General features: G+C 44.3%; 1 pseudogene; it reads right to left on the reverse strand.

Annotated features, from left to right (window-relative positions):
• Window positions 1-2,379: 2,379 nt before the first annotated feature.
• LOC126109918 (5S ribosomal RNA) lies at window positions 2,380-2,497 on the reverse strand (annotated as a pseudogene).
• Window positions 2,498-7,825: the final 5,328 nt, after the last annotated feature.

Consider the following 7,825-nt stretch of genomic DNA (forward strand, 5'->3'; position numbering starts at 1 on the left):
CGAATTTCACTACCGAAAATATGTATTGTGACAACGCAGTGAATATGCTTAGCACCACGAAGAGGTACCTACAGGACGTCCGTGGATGAACACATTATTTTCTGACTTCGCTATTGTGTAATCAGCACTTTATTTGTAAGTCATGAGAAGTTATCCCAGAAAATTAGTCCTTACGACATTACTATGTGGGAATATGCAAAATATGTCAAGACGTTGATACGTTTGTTTCCAGCATCAGCAGTTACACGAAGAGCAAAAGAAGTTGAACTTTATTCCTGCAGTTTCAATTTATCATCAATATGAATACCGAAAACTTTCGAGCCTTCTACCCTTCTTACATCGATTGGTGCTACATCGATTGTTGGTATCACTATTTTTTGTACAGCATTGAATTTAGGTGGAGTCCATTTTCATGGTATCAGTTAATATTTCCTTTGGAAATATCATTTACTAAATCTTCTGTTGCTTTATCTCTAATGTTATTTTTTTATTATACGAAGTGCATTCAAGTTCTAAGGCCTCCGATTTTTTTTCTCCGGACTGGAAAGAGATAGAAACATGCGCATTGTTTTAAAATGAGGCTGCGTTCATTGTCAATACGTCCCAGAGATGGCAGCACCGTACGGCAGATGGAATTTTACTGCCAGCGGCGAGAATGAGAACTGTTTTAAATACTTAAAATGGCGACGTTTTCCTTACTTGAACAGCGTGCAATCATTCGTTTTCTGAATTTGCGTGGTGTGAAACCAATTGAAATTCATCGACAATTGAAGTAGACATGTGGTGATGGAGTTATGGATGTGTCGAAAGTGCGTTCGTGGGTGCGACAGTTTAATGAAGGCAGAACATTGTGTTACAACAAACCAAAACAACCCCGTGCTCGCACAAGCCGGTCTGACGACATGATCGAGAAAGTGGAGAGCATTGTTTTGGGGGATCGCCGAATGACTGTTGAACAGATCGCCTCCAGAGTTGGCATTTCTGTGGGTTCTGTGCACACAATCCTGCAAATACGACCTGAAAATGCGAAAAGTGTCATCAAGGTGGGTGCCACAAATGCTGACGGACGACCACATGGCTGCCCGTGTGGCATGTTGCCAAGCGATGTTGACGCACAATGACAGCATGAATGGGACTTTCTTTTCGTCGGTTGTGACAATGGATGAGACGTGGATGCCATTTTTCAATCCAGAAACAAAGCGCCAGTCAGCTCAATGGAAGCACATAGATTCACCGCCACCAAAAAAATTTCTGGTAACCGCCAGTGCTGCAAAAATGATGGTGTCCATGTTCTGGGACAGCGAGGGCGTAATCCTTACCCATTGCGTTCCAAAGGGCACTACGGTAACAGGTGCATCCTACGAAAATGTTTTGAAGAACAAATTCCTTCCTGCACTGCATCAAAAACGTCCGGGAAGGGCTGCGCGTGTGCTGTTTCACCGAGACAACGCACCCGCACATCAAGCTAACGTTACGCAACAGTTTCTTCGTGAAAACAACTTTGAAGTGATTCCTCATGCTCCCTACTCACCTGACCTGGCTCCTAGTGACTTTTGGCTTTTTCCAACAATGAAAGACACTCTCCGTGGCCGCACATTCACCAGCCATGATGCTATTGCCTCAGCGATTTTCCAGTGGTCAAAACAGACTCCTAAAGAAGCCTTCGCCGCTGCCACGGAATCATGGCGTCAGCGTTGTGAAAAATGTATACGTCTGCAGGGCGATTACGTCGAGAAGTAACGCAAGTTTCATCGATTTCGGGTGAGTAGTTAATTAGAAAAAAATCGGAGGCCTTAGAACTTGAACGCACCTCGTACTGGTATCGTCTGCTGAAAGTGGCAACTTTGCTTGAACGTAAAGTGGAAAATCATTCACATATACAAGGAATAGGAGTGGACCCAAAATTGAGCTCTGTGGGAGTCCATTTGCGAATTTTTATCCCAGTCACTAAAATTTTCTACCTTTCCGACCCTGAATTCTTCGGCACAGCCTTTTGCGTCTGTTATGTCAAGTATGACTCAAACCAACTGTGTATAAAGCCATGATTGGCCTAACGGGATCATCCGACCGCCGTGTCATCCACAATTGAGGATGCGCATAGGAGGGGCTATATATATATATATATATATATATATATATATATATATATATATATATATATAAAATTCTAAACTACAAGGTCTCTTTCTTCAGGCCACGAGTGGCTTACCGGGATCATCCGACCGCCGTGTCATCCTCAATCGAGGATGCGGATAGGAGGGGCTTGGGGTCAGCACACTGCTTTCCCAGTTGTTATGGTGGTATTCTTGACCGAAGCCGCTACTATTCGGTCGAGTAGCTCCTCAATTGGCATCTCGAGGCTGAGTGCACCCCGAAAAATGGCAACAGCGCATGGCGGCCCAGATGGTCACCCATCCAAGTGTCGGCCACGCCCGACAGCGCTTAACTTCGGTGATCTCACGGGAACCGGTGTATCCACTGCGGCAAGGCCGTTACCAGTTTTGAATTATAATAAATTGAATATCTTAGTAACTAAGTAAGTTTGTAAATTGGACATCTTGGAGGCACTGTGACAAAATTTTACGAACGAGGTGTCAAATGAAAGGTCAGAATGAGTAGTATTAAGATATCTATATAACTTTTTCTACATGTTTCAAAAATTCAAATGAGGAGCCGGATTGCGGTTTTCGTGATTAAAAATGCAGAAATTTGATAAATAAAAAAAGAGAAACTATAAAGATAGCGGCAGTACGGAAAAGTAGACATAAGGAAATAGGTAATACAATAATAATATCAGTTATTTATGCATTGAAAGTAATTTAAATAATGAAAAGTTCTACATGAAGAACGAACAAATTTTAATAATATGAGAATAAGATCCCGTACAGAAATTCGGCGGTAAACTTCCGTCTAAATAGAAGTTCAGATGACTCTGAGCACTATGGGACTTAACATCTGAGGTCATCAGTCCCCTAGAACTTAGAATTATTGAAACATAACTAACCTAAGGTCATCACACACATCCATGCCTGAGGCAGGATTCGAACCTGCGACCGTAGCGGTCCCGCGTTTCCAGACTGAAACACCTAGAATCGATTGGCCACAACGGCCGGCGAATAGAAGTGTTACATGCATTTTATTGTATCTATATTAAGTGTAAAAGTAAATTTTATGTGCAAACAAACTTAATTTGACTTCAGAGTGTTGAAAGCGAGGGCTTTGAAGGGCGGCCATTTTCTGTGGTGGGGCAGTCATTCAGTTGAGTTGAAAGGGGTAGCACATGTGACTGGCAAAAGGTCCGTCCACGAACTGGACCGCGAAGTCGCGTGGAACTTGTGATCTTCAGCAGTTGGGTGCTGCTGGACTTTGAAGAATTCTTGGTGGTGCGTTTGTGAGACTTGTGTAAATTTAGCGCACGCGTTAGAATTTTTTCGTACCGCGAAGTATTATTGTTTTTTTTTTTTTTTGAGAAGTATTCTCCACTCGGAACTTTGTTCATCTTGGGATTTCAGCTATTTAAAAAGAAACATTAAGTGAATAATTGCTGAATAATATTGATTAATATTTGAGTGGCGCTGTTGAACTAACCTGGTAAATATCTGAGGTCGAATCAAGGAAACTTAACAGTATTTCAGTCAAATCTGTCCTGAGAAAGTTTAAATAAACTCCAGTTTGTTAACACTGTATTGTGTTCACTAAAAATTATTACTGCCTGCTAACACTTCTTTTTAAAAACTTGACATTAATTTAAAATTACTGGGGATAGTGCAACGGATGTGGTTGGCACCCCTCAGACCTAACGTAGCCAATTTAATTAATAAGTTCAACCACATTTTACAGAACCCCAAGGGGATGCATGATATGTAGGTGCTAGAGTGACAGCTGTTTTTTTTTTTTTTGTTTTTTCGTGCAGAAGCACGTGGGGGCTGGAGCCATCTTGCTTTTCTAGATAACTGACTTTGAAATAAAATTATTCTGATCACCCAAAGAAACCAGTGTGTTTCTCTCGATCTCGCGGCTAGAGAGAAACCGTAGCGCGTCGCAAATTTTTCTCGACCCAGCGAATATCGCAAATGGGTATTTCTCGTCCGTAGTAGTTCGCAAGTCATAACAATGTCATTTAATTTGTCATGGTGTCTTGGACAGTGACTGGCTGTCTCCGTAGACAATTTCCAATACAGTTATAATATTGTTATAGGCATCAGTTTAATGAGCCACGGCTGCAAAATACTAACACGAATTCTTTACAGACGAATGGAAAAAACTGGTAGAAGCCGACCTCGAGGAAGCTAAGTTTGGATTCCGTAGAAATGTTGGAACACGTGAGGCAATACTGACCTTACGACTTATCTTAGAAAATAGATTAACGAAAGGCAAACCCACGTTTGTAGCTTTTGTAGACTTAGAGAAAGCTTTTGACAATGTCGACTGGAAATCTCTCTTTCAAATTCTGAAGGTGGCAGGGGTAAAATACAAGGATCGAAACGCTGTTTACAATTTGTACAGAAACCAGATGGCAGTTATAAGAGTTGAGGGACATGAAAGGGAAGCAGTGGTTGGGAAGGGCGTGAGACAGGGTAGTAGGCTATCCCTAATGTTATTCAATCTCTATATTGAGCAAGCGGTAAAGGTAACAAAAGACAAATTCGGAGTAGGAATTAAAATCCATGGAGAAATAATAAAAACTTTAATGTATGCGATGACATTGTACTTCTGTCAGAGACAGCAAAGGACCTGGAAGCGCACCTGAACGGAATGGACAGTCTTTTGAAAGGAGGATATAAGATGAACATCAACAAAAGCAAAACTAGGATAATGGAATGTAGTCGAATTAAATCCGGTGACGCTGAGGGAATTAGATTAGGAAATGAGAAGCTGAAACTAGTAAATTAGTTTTGGTATTTAGGGAGCAAAATAACTGATGATGGTCGAAGTAGAGAGGACATAAAATGTAGACTGCCAATGGCAAGGAAAGCGTTTCTGAAGAAGAGAAATTTTTTAACGTCGAGTATAGGTTTAGGTATCAGGAAGTGATACCTTGTGGTGCTACAGAGGAATGCTGAAGATTAGATGGGTAGATCACGTAACTAATGGCGAGGTATTGAACAGAATTGGGGAGAAGAGAAATTTGCGGCACAACTTGACTTGAACAAGGGATTGGTTGGTAGGACATATCCTGAGGCATCAAGGGATCACCAATTTGGTATTGGAGGGCAGCACGGAGGGTAAAAAATCGTAGAGAGAGACCAAGAGAAGAATACATTAAACAGATTCAGAAGGATGTAGGTTGCAGTAGGTACTGGAAGATGAAGCAGCTTGGACAGGATAGAGTAGCATGGACAGCTGCATCAAACCAGTCTCTGAACACCACAACAACAACATAGGCATTATTTCTGTCAGTGCATGCACACTGCTGGACATTTTAATGACTTTTCTTAAAACACCACAGTATTTTTTTGTAGTTTGCAGTTAATTTCGGCTCCTGACTTACTCTGGCCTTTGCATTTGGTGCCATTTGATGCCGCAAACTTGAGACAACTTGAAACTTCCTGGCAGATTAAAACTTCCTGGCAGATTAAAACTTTGTGGCAGATTAAAACTTTGTGCCGGACCGAGACTCGAACTCGGGACCTTTGCCTTCTGCGGACAAGTGCTCTACCAGCTGAGCTACCCAAGCACGACCCTTGATCACAACTTTACTTCCGCCAGTACCTACCTTCCAAACTTTACAGAAGCTCTCCAGCGGACCTTGCAGGACGAGCACTCCTGAAAGAAAGGGTATTATTGAGACAATGGCTTACCCACATCAGCTCACACTCCGCTGCAGAGTGAAAATCCCATTCTAGAAACATCCTCCAGGCTGCGGCTAAGCTATGTCTCCGCTATATCCTTTCTTTCATCTACATCTATATCTACATGATTACTCTGCAATTCACATTTAAGTGCTTGGCAGAGGGTTCATCGAACCACAATCATGCTATCTGCCTACCATTCCACTCCCGAACAGCGCGCGGGAAAAACGAACACCTAAACCTTTCTGTTCGAGCTCTGATTTCTCTTATTTTATTTTGATGATCATTCCTACCTATGTAGGTTGGGATCAACAAAATATTTTCGCATTCCCAAGAGAAAGTTGGTGACTGAAATTTCGTAAATAGATCTCGCCACGACGAAAAACGTCTTTGCTGTAATGACTTGCATCCCAACTCGCGTATCATATGTGTGGTGTCACCGCCAGACACCATCGTCCGCCGCGCGTGGTCTCGCGGTAGCGTTCTCGCTTCCCGAGCACGGGGTCCCGGGTTCGATTCCCGGCGGGGTCAGGGATTTTCACCTGCCTCGAGATGACTGGGTGTTTGTGTTGTCCTCATCATTACATCATCATCCAGGAAAGTGGCGAAATTGGACTGAGCAAAGGTTGGGAAATTGTACGGGCGCTGATAACCACGCAGTTGAGCGCCCCACAAACCAAACATCATCATCACCGCCAGACACCACACTTGCTAGGTGGTAGCCTTTAAATCGTCCGCGGTCCGCTAGTATACGACGGACCCGCGTGTCGCCACTGTCAGTGATTGCAGGCCGAGCGCCGCCACACGGCAGGTCTAGAGATACTTCCTAGCACTCGCCCCAGTTGTACAGCCGACTTTACTAGAGATGGTTCACTGACAAATTACGCTCTCATTTGCCGAGACGATAGTTAGCATAGCCTTCAGCTACGTCATTTGCTACGACCTAGCAAGGCGCCATTATCATTTGCTGTTTATCTTGTGATGCATGTACCGTCAGACCGATGTTCACCAATTATGGATTAAAGTTAAGTATTCCATCAGCTACGTTCTTTGCTACTATAAATCCCCTTAACTGTTCGAGACCTCACGCCAGCCTGCGTGAGCTTAAACGCGTGCCTTTCGGCTTCCTCGCATAGTGGCTTGGCTGTCTTGCCAAGTCACAACAGTATCTGCCACACTCTCTCCCCTATTACGTGATAATACAAAACGAGCTGCCCTTTTTTGCACCCTTTCGATGTCCTCCGTCAATCCCACCTGGTAAGGATCCCACACCGCGCAGCAATATTTTAACAGAGGACAAACGAGTATAGTGTAAGCTGTCTCTTTACTGGACTTGTTGCATCTTCTAAGTGTCCTGCCAATGAAACGCAACCTTTAGCTCGCCTTCCCCCACAATATTATCTATGTGGTCTTTCCAACTGAAGTTGTTCAGGCGTGCTAATCCTGCAGGAGAGCGTGTGTAAAGTTTGGAAGGTAGGAGACGAGGTACTGGCGGAAGTAAAGCTGTGAGAACGGGTCGTGCTTGCGATTGCTCAGCTCGTAGAGCACCTGCCCGCGGAAGCCAAATGTCCCGAGTTCGAGTCTCGGTCCGGCACACAGTTTTAATCTGCCAGGAAGTTTCATATCAGCGCACACTCCGCTGCAGAGTGAAAAATCTCATTCCGTTTAGACAATTTGTCGAATCCACGACACGCGAAGTAGCTGTTGTACTGCGTTCCGAAGACGGGCCAACAGGAAAGCAGACAGATCGTTACGTTTTGCCTCCTCGACGCGGGACTAAATTACATGGCGTAGAAGCAGTCGTGCGCGCAGTGGACAGTCTGCTGGGTGATTTCCGCTATGGCCACTTTGCAGCAGGAGGCAGGAGGGGGACTTCCTGGTTTGCACGCAGCTGAGGATGAGCCGGCAGCTGCATTGATAAGCGGGCCTGGGATAAGGCGAGCAGAGACAAGACGGGGAAGCCTTGCCGCGCCGCGCCGCTGGGCTGGGGGTCTCCCACGGTTCCTGTCTGCTGCTGCCGCTGCGTGGAGCTC

This window comes from Schistocerca cancellata, chromosome 12 (genome assembly GCF_023864275.1).
Source record: "Schistocerca cancellata isolate TAMUIC-IGC-003103 chromosome 12, iqSchCanc2.1, whole genome shotgun sequence".
NCBI classification, from domain to species: Eukaryota; Metazoa; Arthropoda; class Insecta; order Orthoptera; family Acrididae; genus Schistocerca; species Schistocerca cancellata.